Consider the following 14,902-nt stretch of genomic DNA (forward strand, 5'->3'; position numbering starts at 1 on the left):
ATAGAAAAGTAATATAATTAAGTATCTGGGGTGAAATACAGAAGCATCTCAACGCTTATTTTTATACAATTTACAAATTAAATGGAAATAAATTGTAAACCTAAATATAAAACCTAAAACCATAAAACATGTGTATAAAACCAAGAAAAAGAGACATTGTGTCCTTGGTTTAACCAAGGATTTCTTAAGTATTATACAAAAAATATTAACCAGAAAAGAAAACAATTGATAAACTGAACTTTATCAAAGTTAAAAACCATTTGTTTTTGAAAGACTCTTAAGAAAAGGTAATTGACAGATCAGTAAAAAATATTTGCAAAACCATATATCTGTTAAGAACTTGTATCCAGAACTTGTGAAAGACTTTTACAACTCAATAAGAAAACATGTAAAAATTGAGAATGTACAAAAATTTGAACAGACGCTTCACCAAGAAAGATATATGATGGCAAATAAGCATATTGTATGTGTTCCATACTCTGGTCATCAGGAAAATGAAAATTAAATTCACAAACAAGCACTGGATATCCACTAAAATGGCTGACATTAAAAAGACTCACCATACTAAGTGTTGGCAAGTATGTAAAGCCAATGGAACTCTCATTCATTGCTGGTGGAAATGAGAAAATGTTACAGCCAGATTGGCAGTTTTTTATGAAGTTAAGCTTGTACTTGTTTTTATGACTCGTCAGTTCCTTTTCTGGCTTATTATCTACCCAAGGAAAATGAACATGCATGGGATAAACTGCGGGGGATTAACTGCTCAACAGTTACTGTCCACCCTAGATTTGTCATGCTGCAGTGAATATTCAAAGCAGCATTATTTGTGAAATCCAAACACTAGAGTCAGCTGAAATTTTCATCACCTGGTGAATAGATAAAGAAAATGTGGTATATCCAAACAATAAAACACTATTAAAGAGTAAAAACTAACAAACCACTTATAAATGCACCAACATAGATGACTCTCAATAGATACTTCGTTGTTATACTGAACAATAGAACAGAAATCCAAAAGATTGTGTATTATATGGTTCCATTCATATGAAATTCTAGAAAAGGCAAAACTATAGTGGCAGTAAGCATGTTGGTGGTTGTCCAGAGAGAGACGAGAGAATTTACTGCAAAGGGGCAAGAGAAAACTGAGATGAGAGAAATGTCTGTGTTATGTGGTGGTAGTTACAAGGCTATATACTTTGGGCAAAACACATCAAGCTGTGCACTTTAAATAGAATTTGCATTTTATTCTACGAAAATTACACTTTAATGAATATCTTAAACCATTAAAATATAATGCCCCTATAACATTTGTCATGTTTATGCTAACAGTAATTAGCATTAATAATGAATAAAATTTACTGAGTTCCTACTAGTGGATGTGTACTTACTGAATTTACATTTTTAAATTATGAAACCCTGTGAGTCTCAGTGTGGAAATAAATAGGAATGCCTGGTCTGGTGGCTCATAGCTGTAATCCCAACACTTTGGGACGTTGAGGTGAGAGGATTGCTTGAGCCCAGGAGTTCAAGATCAGCCTGGGCAACATAGAGAATCCTCAACTCTACAAAATTTTTTTAAAAATCAGCAAGGTGTGGCGGCACATTCCTGTAGTCCCAGCTACTTGGGAGGTTGAGGTGGGAGGATGACTTGAACCCAGGAGCTTCAGGCTACAGTGAGCTATGATCACACCACTGCACTCCAGACTGAGCAATGGAGTGAGACCCTGTCTCAAAAAGAAACAAAAGAAAAAGCAGAACTGGTTATTTGAAATATATCAACTAGTATGGCACAGGAACCAATTAACTGAAAGGGGCATTGGCCAATTAGAAAGGTCTTGGTGTAAATAGCTGGTGTAGGTGAATTGGTACACAATTTCACATCATTCCTAGAAATAATAACAATCATGTCTACCTCAATATTGCCATAGAATTAAAGGAGGCACGTGAAATGCTTAGCACAGTGCTTGACACATAATTATCCCTGAATACAAGGAAGTTGTTACCCTGCATGAAATCTGAGCTTTTTCCATGGGGAAATCATGATAGTAGTAGTCAAATGTTGTTTCTACCTGTCCAACATATCTTCCCCTTTCTTCATGTAAGAAAACATTGTATTTTTCCTTTGGGTAACTGCCATGGTGCCCTGTTAAGCAGTGAATCCCATGCAGGCACTCAGGGAGAGCCCCACAGGTTCTTTGATTTTGTTACTATAATTCATGACTAATTTTATATTTTGTCTCTGATATTCCTATATTAAATAATTAGGTGTCTAAATCTGATTGTTTGCTTGCCTTTGCTGACTCTCACCCATGGTGGTTTGTGGACTTCTACTGGTTGACCTTAATGCTTTGGAAACATAGGGGGTTACACTGGCAATACTTTCCACCATGGGGGATTGCTTTTGCATTTGCTAAGAGCCAGGGGATGTTATTAGCCTGGGACAACTTTAAACCCTTTGGGGGCCACAGGATAAATCTAGGAATCTCAGGTTCTGCTCATCTAGTCATCCTTGACAGTCATGTTCTCCTGAATTCTAGAGACAAACAATATTCAACTGTATGCATACATAACCTCTGACAGTGTATCAGATGTCTCTTATACGGCATTTTATACAACCTCTTTGTGCTGTCTGTTACTCTAGTCACTGATGCAATGATGGCCTCTTCCAAGTTTTGACCAGCTTTGTGCTGGCACAACCTTATGGGTTCTTTGACTTCTAGGCTGCAGTGATTAGGTCAAGAAAGCGCCCTCAATCCAAGTCAGGCCAATTAGAATTTTATCTGAGATTTAGTAGCTCATCAATAAAGGTGCACATTTGAGGTTACTTGTTGCTATCTTCTGAGTCTTCTGGAAACATGGGCCTGAGAATGAAGCCCACATACCATGAGAAGAAGAATTAAAAGCTAAGTGAGGCAGACTCCTGGGGACGTTGCTTATGCTTCTGAGTCAGCTGAACTTGTGACCTTCTAGTTTTATGAGTGAGTAAAATATCTCCTCCCACCCCTTTTACCTAAACTAGTTTGATCTGGGTTTCCACCATTTGTAACCAAAAGAATTCACTCTTTCAGACATTGCTTTCACCAAGAATCTTTCTTCATGCACACAATTGTATTAATCTCTTATGGCTTATATTTTCTTATGCATTTGAAACGTTAGTTCTCATGATTCATTAATAATAGTAAATTTTGAATATTGTGTGATAAACCAGATTGAAAAGAAAATGTTCTTAGGCCATTGTATACAAGGCTATCCAATATTTCTGGCATTTTGGCCCTTTGAGGCAGTTTGCATTTGAACAGGTGATAGGCAATGCATGTATCTTTGGCCAGTCCTTTGAAACAAATCCTAACAACTTTTGGAGAGTTTTAAATATCTACTCAGACTTAGCCAGAGCACGTTGATAGTTCTTTATTGGAAGATAAAATAAAACCTTTTGTTTTTCTTATTGTTTTTTAAAATTTTATTTATTTTGGATTCAGGGGGTACATGTGCAGGTTTGTTACATGTATATATTGCTTAATGGTGGGGTTTGGACTTCTAGTGTACCCATCACCCCAAAAGTGACCATTATACTCAATAGATAGATCAAAATATAGCATAGCTGGCATTCATGATATTTACAACATTTCTTTTGTGGACTGTTTTAAAACCCGTATCCGTGAACATCCTGATAATCCTCCCTCTCTGTCTAGAAAACTTTGGCTTTTGAATCTTGGTTCTGCTACTTCTGCTGTAAGACCCTGAGCAACTTTCCAAATAACTCTGGGTGGGTTCCTTGCCTCAAAAATAAGGGTGATGATTGTACCTATTATGCAAAAGATTGTAAGGATTAAGTGAATAAATGAAGTAATGTGTTCAAAGGGCTTAGAACAGTGTCTGAAACCTAGCTAATTCTAGAGAAGGCTTTGCTATTGTTATTATTAAAATCCATTTTTCTTCTTGAAGCTGCGTTTTGATAGGCTGAGGAAGGGTTTGTAAGATATAGGTACAAAAATTTTCTAGTGGCCATTGTCATTAATGACTAGATGAATTAATTAAATGTTAGACCTAAAACCATAAAAACCCTAGAAGAAAACCTAGGTAATACCATTCAGTACATAGGCATGGGCAAGGACTTCATGTCTAAAACACCAAAAGCAATGGCAATGAAAGCCAAAATTGACAAATGGGATCTAATTAAACTAAAGAGCTTCTGAACAGTAAAGGAAACTACCATCAGAGTGAACAGGCAACCTACAGAATGGGAGACAATTTTTGCAATCTACTCATCTGACAAAGGGCTAATATCCAGAACCTACAAAGAACTCAAACAAATTTACAAGATAAAAACAAACAACCCCATCAAAAAGTGGGCAAAGGATACGAACAGACACTTCTCAAAAGAAGACATTTATACAGCCAACAGACACATGAAAAATGCTCATCATCACTCACCATCAGAGAAATTCAAATCAAAACCACAATGAGATACCATCTCATACCAGTTAGAATGGCAAACATTAAAAAGTAAGGAAACAACAGGTGCTGGAGAGGATGTGGAGAAATAGGAACACTTTTACACTGTTGGTGGGACTGTAAACTAGTTCAACCATTGTGGAAAACAGTATGGCGATTCCTCAAGGATCTAGAACTAGAAATACCATTTGACCCCGCCACTCCATTACTGAGTATATACCCAAAGAATTAGAAATCATGCTGCTATAAAGACACATGCACACGTATGTTTATTGCAGCACTATACACAATAGCAAAGACTTGGAATCAACCCAAATGTCCATCAGTGACAGGCTGGATTAAGAAAATGTGGCACATATACACCATGGAATACTATGCAGCCATAAAAAAGGATGAGTTTGTGTCCTTTGTAGGGACATGGATGCAGCTGGAAACCATCATTCTCAGCAAACTATCGCAAGAACAGAAAACCAAACATCACATGTTCTCACTCATAGGTGGGAATTGAACAAGGAGATCACTTGGACACAGGAAGGGGAACATCACACACTGGGGGAGGGGTGAGGGGAGAAGGATAGCATTAGGAGATATACCTAATGTAAATGATGAGTTAATGGGTGCAGCACACCAACATGGCACATGTATACATATGTAACAAACCTGCATGTTGTGCACATGTACCCTAGAACTTAAAGTATAATAATAATAAAAAAAGAAAAAAGTAAATAAATTAATTAAATGAAATAGATTAGAAATTTTACTTATATGTATAACAAAGTTATTCATTTCAATGCATTTCCATGCCAAGTGTTTTGCCTAGAGTAGGGACTCAGTATTGGTCAAATGAAATTGATTCCCAGTAGTTTATAATCAAAGCATACACAGTAACTTTGTTTCCTTTATGACAGTGGCAAGTTCACATTGTCACAGGTGACTTGCTTAGCTAACTGTAGTTATGTCATCTGTGGGAAAAACCTTAACAATAACAATAAAAAACCATTTTAGCCATAAAATGAAAGCCTTTCTACAATGGATTGTGGCTTTCTCTGCCATCTTAAGTTGCAGTTTGAACAGAATTTCACGTTCTGTACAAGATGCCTAGGGGTTATCTCTTTCACTATTGTCGAACCATGTGGAAAACAGAGGTATCTTGAGATGCCTTTGCTGATTCAAGAGGAGTATGCTTTGTGAATACTCGCATACGATGCTGTTATTTTCTGTACTTTGCCTCAATATTAGACAGCACTTCTTGCAGAAAGTGTGCCCTAAGAGCTTTCTTTCTATTTATAATTTATTTGTTAATAATATGTACCGGAAAATGAAATAGCTAACACTGTTAAAAGTAAAAGTAAATAAGTCATTAGTGAGTACACTTTCCTAAGAATAAAATACCTTAGTTGGTGACCTTTATACATTTCGGTGCCTCAGGATTCTGTTGAGGGTCTTATTTAACCCAATCTCTCATCCCAGTTGAATGCCACATATGAGTTTGCTTGAAAAAGTTCCCCATGTGCATGAACGATCATTACAAAGTGCTCTGATAATTCCATGAGCTCAACTGGTGGTCTTTATTTAATGTTAGTTTTTCTAATGGGTGATTTAGGTAATATAACTTTTCTTTGGTTATGTAACATATTAGTAGGAAAACATTAGGATTTAAGGGTAAAACTTCCTAAATAATATTCTCAATATACCACTTGCATAAGTAGTGGATTTTTCAATATTATAAACATTAAAATTTTTGATCAAAATTGTCTAAGTGTTATGGTCTTTGCTAAATATCTGATAGATGCCTAAATTTGCATTTACATCTTGTTAAATGTGTAGAATAGGACATATATAGTGACTTAAAGCCAAATCAGGATTTGGCATAAAAGCCCTACTACCTTCTGTAAGAGGTAATAAGAGACATTGAGAAAAAAAAAAAATGAATACATCGCTTGTGGTCAACTATACACTCAGAAATTGAATCTCCCTTACAATGAAGTACAATAAGTCATTATTTAAAATAACGAATGAGGAAGTTCAGTGTCACTAACAACATAAAGACTTGATACAGAGCTTCCTAATTTCTTTCTCAATATTTGGGTTCTAGACAACAGCTGTGGGGGTTATAGTGGCATTTCCCTAAATGCTAATATGATTTCGGAAGAGACCTCTGCAATATGGAGAAGTCACAACTTTCATCATTAGGCATCTTATCTCACTTCCTCTAAGTCACATAATTCTCATTTTATGTTAATAGAAGTTAAACCTAATTATCAAGGGGAGAGTAGATTTCTAAGTGATAGTCTCTTCTTGAAGAGTTGTGAGTGTAACCTCCATTAACACTGGGCCATGTTAAAAAGGCAGCTCTTTGAATGTTGGGATAAAAATACATCCCTCTAGTGGAGGGTTATATTTTATCTGTAACTGAGTAATTTGGACTCAAGTGACCTATATTGAGAAATAGATTTAATAGTGAAAAGACTGTGGATTGATGGATCCCTGCCAGGCAGGAACTGAAAGTTCAGAGCATTAGCAGTAGCTGGCAGAATATAGGACATGATGTTATTCCCAAAATTATCAGGAAGAGAAAATATAATAGAGAGGAAAAAATAGTGTGAAACGATTTCTACTCCCACCTCCCCGGATGTTCAAGCTAATGTTTCCTTAGATGAAGTTTTTGCATCAGATTTCACTTTTCAAAAAGTTCAGCCTTTTACAGACTCTCTCCCAGTAAGAAATAAACCGAAAGCTTTTGTTTATTTTTGTAGTGATCACTGTGTCCTCACTATACAATTCTCTGAAGCCCACTTGTTGGTATTCTAAGAAAATTTGCTGCCTCATATGAGATAAAACTAGCATACACGGTAATCTTCCAATATAAAGTTAAGAATGTCTCCTAGTCATCTTGCAAGCTAAGTGTCTCTAATAGCATTGCTTCTCCATGGAAACACTACTTTTGGGAGTAGACTATCTTGGTTCTCTTCCTCTCTCCCTCCCTCCTCCTCCCCCCGCCCTGCCTTTTTCCCCCTCTTCTTCCTCCTTTTCTTCCTCCTTTTCTTCCTTTTCTTCCACCTCCCCCTCCCCTTCTTCCTCCCACATTAGTTCCTGTAACATTGCTGAAAAAAAATCTGTCCCAGATTTTAAGCACTTGGAAATTCTGATGATAGGAAATGTATCCTGAATTTAATCTGATTATTAAAAAAGAACTGTAGGTCTAATTTATTAAAATAACTAGCTACTATGTTATTGACTTTATATCTTCAGAATGTGGCTCAAGTCATCTAAAGTAGGTGGTAAAAATGAAAAGAAAAAAAAACCAAAACCAAAACCAAACCAAACCAAACCCAGGCCATATCTCTTCAAAACATATTGCAGACTAGAAACTGTTTCAGAAATTTAGAAACTATATCACTGATTTGTTTTGCTGTACTAGATGCTAAAAAGAATTTAGATGTGTTTGTGGTGCATTATTCTATTTTTAAAGGTGATTTCGTGATGGGCAATCATCTAGCCACAAATGTTCCTCTGAAAGATGCAGAATCCTGAGTTGGATAAACTTGGCTTCTGAGTAAGTGTGGTGTTGTTCTTTCAACACAGTACTTGCATCTGTAAGATCACCGCCTGCATGATCTAATTATTTCTGGGCTTGGGGTCTATAAACCAGACATTCTGACACTTGGTTGCTACTTTTCTCAGCATCTGATTTTCTTTTAAGGATGTAAATTGATCCCCCACATAAGACAGTCTTAGGCAATACATGACTTCTTATTAAGTAATGACTAATATCATTAAGACAATAAAATATTTCCATAAACAAATAATTAAACCCTTATAAGAGCTAGGTCCAAATTGAAGTCCTATTCTCTCAGCCCTTTCAAGTTTTGGGACTGATTTTTTATTTAAATCAGTGAAAACTGCAGGCTTAAGCATGTAGGATGGCTTCATTAGATGTTGGTTCAAAGAGAGAGGAAAAAAATGGCATCTAATGATCCCCAATGTCTGGCAATCATACCCTGTCAGTGAAAGGAATACAAAAAATATTGAAAGGTGAATAGAAAAATGTGAAGCTTTTAACAGTCTTCTAGATACTTGAGGACTGGCCATTACCGTCACTCAACAGCACTAACACCCATATGCCTTGGCCTGGGCTCATCTCATTTCAAGTCTCTCTGCCTTAAAATCTATGCATACCGATAACGAGTTCCAAAACAAACTGTAAAATGCAAAGCATCAAGAAGGGGAGCAGGTAAACATACATGCAAATATGCATGCATATACAATATATATACAAAACAAATGGAGTGTCCCTGGAAGCACACATAACACACTGGCAATGATGACGCTGCCTTTAAAATGAAACAGCGAAAGAAGATAAACTTAATTTTTCTTTATATTTTGTTTTTTGAGATGGTGTCTTGCTCTGTCACTCGGTCTGAAGTGCAGTGCCACCATCTTGGCTCACTGCAACCTGTGCTTCCTGGGTTCAAGTGATTCTTCTGCCTCAGCCTCCCGGGTAGCTGGGACTACAGGCACACGCCACCATGCCTGGCTAATTTTTTTGTATTTTTAGTAGAGATGGGGTTTCACCATATTGGCCAGGCTGGTCTCATACTCCTGACCTCATGATCCACCCACCTTGGCTTCCCAAAGTGCTGGGATTACAGGCATGAGCCACTGTGACCAGCCTATATGTTCCTTTTTACCTATTTAAATTTTGAAAAGATTGAAAGTACCTACCCCTGTGTAACTATTCATGATTCTAAGCTGGTATTTAAAGTTGATCTTCTCAGTTAGGTATTTCCTAATTGTGCATCAAGTTTGAAAGAAGATGCATGCCCAACTACATTGGCCAGAATCTCTGATACACATGTTGGTTAAATAATTTATTTATAATGTGACAGATAGAAAATGACCAGACTATGCTGGTGATTAAGGTCTAAGTCTTTGTTATTGTAGGTCCATGGATACTCTATTATGAAAGAGGTGAATCAGTGGGACACATTTTTTTACACCCAACCCCTAGGTTAGTGCATATATGTGTCTTTGTGGAATATTATGGAATGTCTGAACATATTACATAATGTGTAGGAATACTACAATGTGTCTGAACCACACATTGCAATTAATGCTCTAGGGTTAAATAAAAATTTTGAAGGGATTAGAAAATATACAGTCTCTATCAGATAGGTACGGCTGAGTAAAAATTCACCCAAAATATGTTGACTTAAAATAACAATTGTGTATTTGGCTCATGATTCTGCTGGGCAGTACTAGTGTGTCTTCTCGTGTGTCTGTGGTCAGCTGTGAGTGACCACAGTGGAGCTGTAGCCTGGCTTTGGTGGCTTTGCTGATCAATGTGGGTCTGGCAGGTATCTGGGACCTCAACTGGCATAAGTAGGCTAACTGGCCTCTGACCCACATTGTCTCTCTTCCTCGTGCAGGCTAGCCCAAGGTTATGCTCATGACTGAGGCAGAGTCCCCAGAGACAAAGTGAGAACCCACATTGCTTCTGGAGGCCCAAATCTGGAACAGGCACTCAGCCCCTTTTGCTGATTTCAGTTGGCCAAACATTCCATAGTCAGTTATCATCCAGTGGACTGAGAAATGCGCTTTACCTCTTGATGGTGCGCCATCAAAGCCATATTGCCAGGGGAATGGAAAGGGAGCCATGGTGGCCACATGATCTTGAGTTTTGGGAAAAGGGTGCTGAGTGAGGTGAATCATACATATTTTTAAAATTTTTAAAATTTTTCCACACAGTTTGAAAAAGGGTAATTAATTTTAAACTTTGTTTTGGGACTGTGTCATAATTTGATACCTTTTATTTATTTTCACATTCTTCTACCGCAATAATAATAGCTGTTATTTACTGAGCACTCACGACATGCTGGATACTATGCTGCCCAGGAGGCATTTTAGATACATTTACATTTTGCCATTACAATGTAAGGTAGATATTCTGATTTTTCAGAAGGGTAAACTAAAAATTTTATGAATTCAATTATGAGTACACCACACTGGGGTCAGGGATAGTGACTGGGAGAAAGCAAAAGGGAAAATAATTTAAATAAGGGCAATCCAACCAGCCACTCTACCCAGTGAGAGTACGTCCTACAGGAACTCTGAGTTGGACTCTGTGACTTTGCTGTTGCTTCGGTTAATTACAGCTTCCAGGTGCTTCTGAGGCTGATGGGATTCTGATATTTTTGTTTCCTCTTATTAGTATGGTCATAAATACCAGCTAGTTCCTTTACCTCATCTTCAATCAGAGAAAAAGTGATCAAATTAGTGTTAAAGCAAAAACCATCTATCTTGTATAGACTATGAGTTGTCGTTCAATCTCTGGTGTACCACATCACTGGGGAATTTTCAAGGGTAATTTTGGCGCTATGTATTTTTCCTTGAAGAGCTAAGGAAACTTCAGTAGGATACAAATTCAGTTAACTAGGTTGTATTTTCTGGAAGGAGATTTTAATGTTTGTGTAATAAAATGCCTTTCTAAAGTGGGGTATAAAATATTTATTCTGCAATCTTCAGATGTACTAATTTGGTTAAACACATCAGAAAAATAAGTGACATTACTATGATGATGTCTACAGCAATGCCATTTTGTGGCAGAACTAGACTGCATTGTGTTTTATGAATGAATCACTAGTTAATTAAAAAATATTCTGCAGGGAAGATGATAGTTTTGTTATTAAGAAATCTTTGCTGTTGATTATTATAAAGTTAATGTGGAAAACAGTATATAAATTGAAGTGAGCAAACCACATTATCTTAAAAGCATTCTGCTTTTATTTTTTACTGTTTAAATTTTATTAAAATATAATTTACATGGAGAAATGTGCACATGAAATTGGCCATTCAACATGTTTTCACAAACTGAAAACAACTGTGTGACTAGCACTCACAAACAAACATCTTAGAAGCCCGCTCATGCTACCTATAGACACAAATCTCCCTACTCTCCAGAGTAACCACTATTTGGGCTTTTTAATTGTATAGATTAATTTTGCCTGTGTTGTATTTCATAGAATAGAATCCTATATAATATGTACTTCCTGTGTGTGTCTGAGGTCTTTCATTTACCATTAAGTTTGAAAGATTGGCCCACCAGACTACATGTCATTGCAGATGGTTCATTTGCATTGATGATGAGTGAATATACCACCATTAATCCACTAAACTGGGATGAGCATTTGGGTAGTTCCTACCCAAATGGTAGGGGCTGTATTGGGCCATTTTTGCATTGCTATAAACAGATACCTAAGACTGGGTAATTTATAAAGAAAAGAGGCTTAATTGACTTGTGGTTCTGCAGGCTTTACAAGAGGCATGGTGTTGGCATCTGCTTGGCTTCTGGGGAGGCCTCAGGAAGCTTACAATCATGGTGGAAGACAAAGGGGGAGCAGGCAATCTCACATAGCAGAGCAGGAGCAAGGGAAAAAGAGAGCGTGTGTGTGGAGGGGTGCCACACATTTTTACATGACCAGATCTCCTGTGAACTCAGAGCAAGAACTCATTTATCACCAAGGGAATAGTCCAAGCCATTCATGAGGAATTTGCCCTCATGATCCAAACGCCTCCCACTAAGCCCCACCTCCAACGCTGGGGATTATGTTTCATAAATACTTTAATATATCTTTTTATGAACACATGTCATATTTCTGTTGTGAATATAAGAATGGACGTTTGGGTTATGGAGTGTGCATGTTTACATCTTTGGTAAGAAACATCACTTTTCAAAAGTGGTTGCCAATTCACTGCCATCAGAAGTATATGAGAGCTCCTAGTACTTGGTATTTTTCTTCTTTTTTATCTTAGCTAGTATGGTTTCCTCTTACTTAAAACACTGTAATGATTGAAGTTTCCTGTACTAAATATATATAATCTCAATGTTTCAGGTTAACAATTCTAAGAAGATAATTATTAAAAGACACCTCTGATGATTCAAGGGAAGGTATTACTCTTAAAAGGATCACACTAAACTCACCTTCATGAAAACATGACACAGAATCATTAAAATTTAATTTAAAAGTGATGGTAGCTGGTTTGTGTGTATCTTTTGGTTTTCTTTATCTTTTCAAACCATTAGTAGTGACTAATCTATACTGTATACTCATTTAAAAATACTCAATGCAAAAGAATCTTTTTCTTTTCCTCATTGTGTCCAGTGACTTTGGTTCTCTTTCCTACCTATGACCGAGGTCTCAAGTTAGAAAACAGTATTTTCAAAGCAGTCTTGTGCATTACAATCCTGTGACACAATTCTATGCAGAAGAAATGCCTGTGGTTTTATTATCTTAGCATATGCCTCAAAGAAGATGCCCATCTGTACATGCAAGATTCCCTTTTGCATCTGAAAAGATAAAATGTCTCTCAAAATAGTAACTCTCTCAAGGGCATGTAATTTTTGTAGAATTGAAGGTTTCATCAGTATTTTGTTTGGGAGCTATGACTTATAAAGTCAGTAATAGAATTCTTGTGAATTGCTTAACTAAATTAGGAATTTAAAAGTTAAAATTACAGAAACTATAGGGAGGCAGTCTTCAAAGTCAATAGTGGTATGACTTTAAAGTCACCATTTCTCAGTTGTAAGTATTGTGCTGCAATACAAAAGGCTTTATCAATCAAGGATATAGTCATTTTCAGATAATATCAATTATTTTGACTTAACATTAGTGCACAGATTAACTATTAATTATTTTAGTTATTCATTTAAAGTAAGCCTTATGAAAAGAGACTTTATATGCAGGTCATGACGGTTCTGAGGTGTATTATTTATTTATTTATTTATTTATTTATTTATTTATTTAGAGACAGAGTCTTGCTCTGACCAGGCTGAAGTGCAGTGGCGTGATCTCGGCTCACTGCAACCTCCGCCTCCCAGGTTCAAGTGATTTCCCTGCCTCAGCCTCCTGAGTAGCTGGGACTACAGGTGTGTGCCATCACACCCAACTGATTTTTTTTTTTTTTTTTTGTATTTTAGTGGAGACAGGGTTTCACCATGTCGGCCAGGATGGTCTCAATCTCCTGACCTCGTGATCCACCCACCTTGGCCTCCCAAAGTGCTGGGATTACAGGCGTGAGCCACTGCACCTGGCTGTGTATTCTAATCTTATGGGTGAATAGCATCTGATATGAACAGAATATCTTTGAAACTTGTAAGCCAAACTTGCAGCTTTGAGGGAGATAAAGAAACCATTTACCAAACAATATGGAAAACACTAAAATCCCCAAAGAAAGGGAAAATTAAATGTAACTTTTACTAGGAATTTACCATATTAACATGTTTAGCGTCCTACCTGGCACATAAGTGCCCAATGAATGATAACCAAAAGAAAAAACAATAATGTTAAGTGCGGCTACTGGCTCTATTTTACAAATAAAGATGTTGAAACTCAAAGGGATTAGAATAAATAATTTGTTCAAATCATACAGCTGATAGGTTTGAGAGGTAGGATTCAAACTTATTAAACAAGACTTATCAAGTGCTTCCAAGATGGCCAAATAGGAAAAGTTCCCGTCTGTAGCTCCCAGCAAGATCGACACAGAAGATGGGTGATTTCTGCATTTCCAACTGAGGTACCTAGTTCATCTCATTGGGACTGGTTGCACAGTGGGTGCAGCCCACAGAGGGTGAGCTGAAGGAGGGGGGGGTATCACCTCACTCAGGAAGTGCAAGGGGTGGATTTCCCTTTCCCAGCCAAGGGAAGCTGTGACAGACTCTACCTGGAGAAACAGTACTCTCCTGACCAAATACTGTGCTTTTCCCATAGTCTTAGCAACCAGCAGACCAGGAGATACCCTCCCTTGCCTGGCTCGGCGGGTCCCATGCCCACAGAGCCTTGCTCACTGCTAGCACAGCAGTCTGAGTTCGACCTGTGACTCTGCAGCTTGATAGGGGGAGGGGCGTCCACCATTGCTGAGGCTTGAGTAGCTCACAGTGTAAACAAAGAGGCCAGGAGGCATGAAATGGGTGGAGCCCACCACAGCTTAACAAGGCCTACTGCCTCTATAGATTCCAACTCTGGGGGCAGGGCATAGTAGAACAAAAGGCAGCAGACAGCTTCTGCAGGCTTAAATGTCCCTGACAACTCTGAAGAGAGCAGTGATTCTCTCAGCACCACGTTCGAGCTCCAAGAATGGACAGACTGCCTCCTCAAGCTGGTCCCTCAACCCCATGTAGCCTGACTGGGAAACATCTCCCAGTAGGTGCCAACAGACACCTCAAACAGGCAGGTGCCCCTCTGGGATGAAACTTCCAGAGGAATGCTCAGGCAGCAATATTTGCTGTTCTGTAGCCTCTGCTGGTGACTACAACAGACTTGCAGCTGAGGAGTCTGATTGTTAGAAGGAAAATGAACAAACAGAAAAGAATAGCATGAACATCAACAAAAAGGACATCCACACCAAAAACCCATCTGTAGGTCACCAATATCAAAGACCAAAGGTAGAT

General features: G+C 37.7%; 1 long non-coding RNA gene across 1 annotated transcript in view; it reads left to right on the forward strand.

The window, feature by feature from the left end:
- The window catches only part of LOC105483773 (uncharacterized), a 301,015-nt gene extending 287,166 nt beyond the window's left edge, over positions 1 to 13,849 (forward strand). The window contains exon 7 of the long non-coding RNA XR_988576.2: positions 13,261 to 13,849. This is a non-coding gene — a long non-coding RNA (uncharacterized lncRNA). The remainder of the gene's footprint in view (positions 1 to 13,260) is intronic.
- The last annotated feature ends 1,053 nt before the right edge of the window (positions 13,850 to 14,902 follow it).

Source organism: Macaca nemestrina, chromosome 2 (genome assembly GCF_043159975.1).
Source record: "Macaca nemestrina isolate mMacNem1 chromosome 2, mMacNem.hap1, whole genome shotgun sequence".
In the NCBI taxonomy this organism is placed as follows: domain Eukaryota; kingdom Metazoa; phylum Chordata; class Mammalia; order Primates; family Cercopithecidae; genus Macaca; species Macaca nemestrina.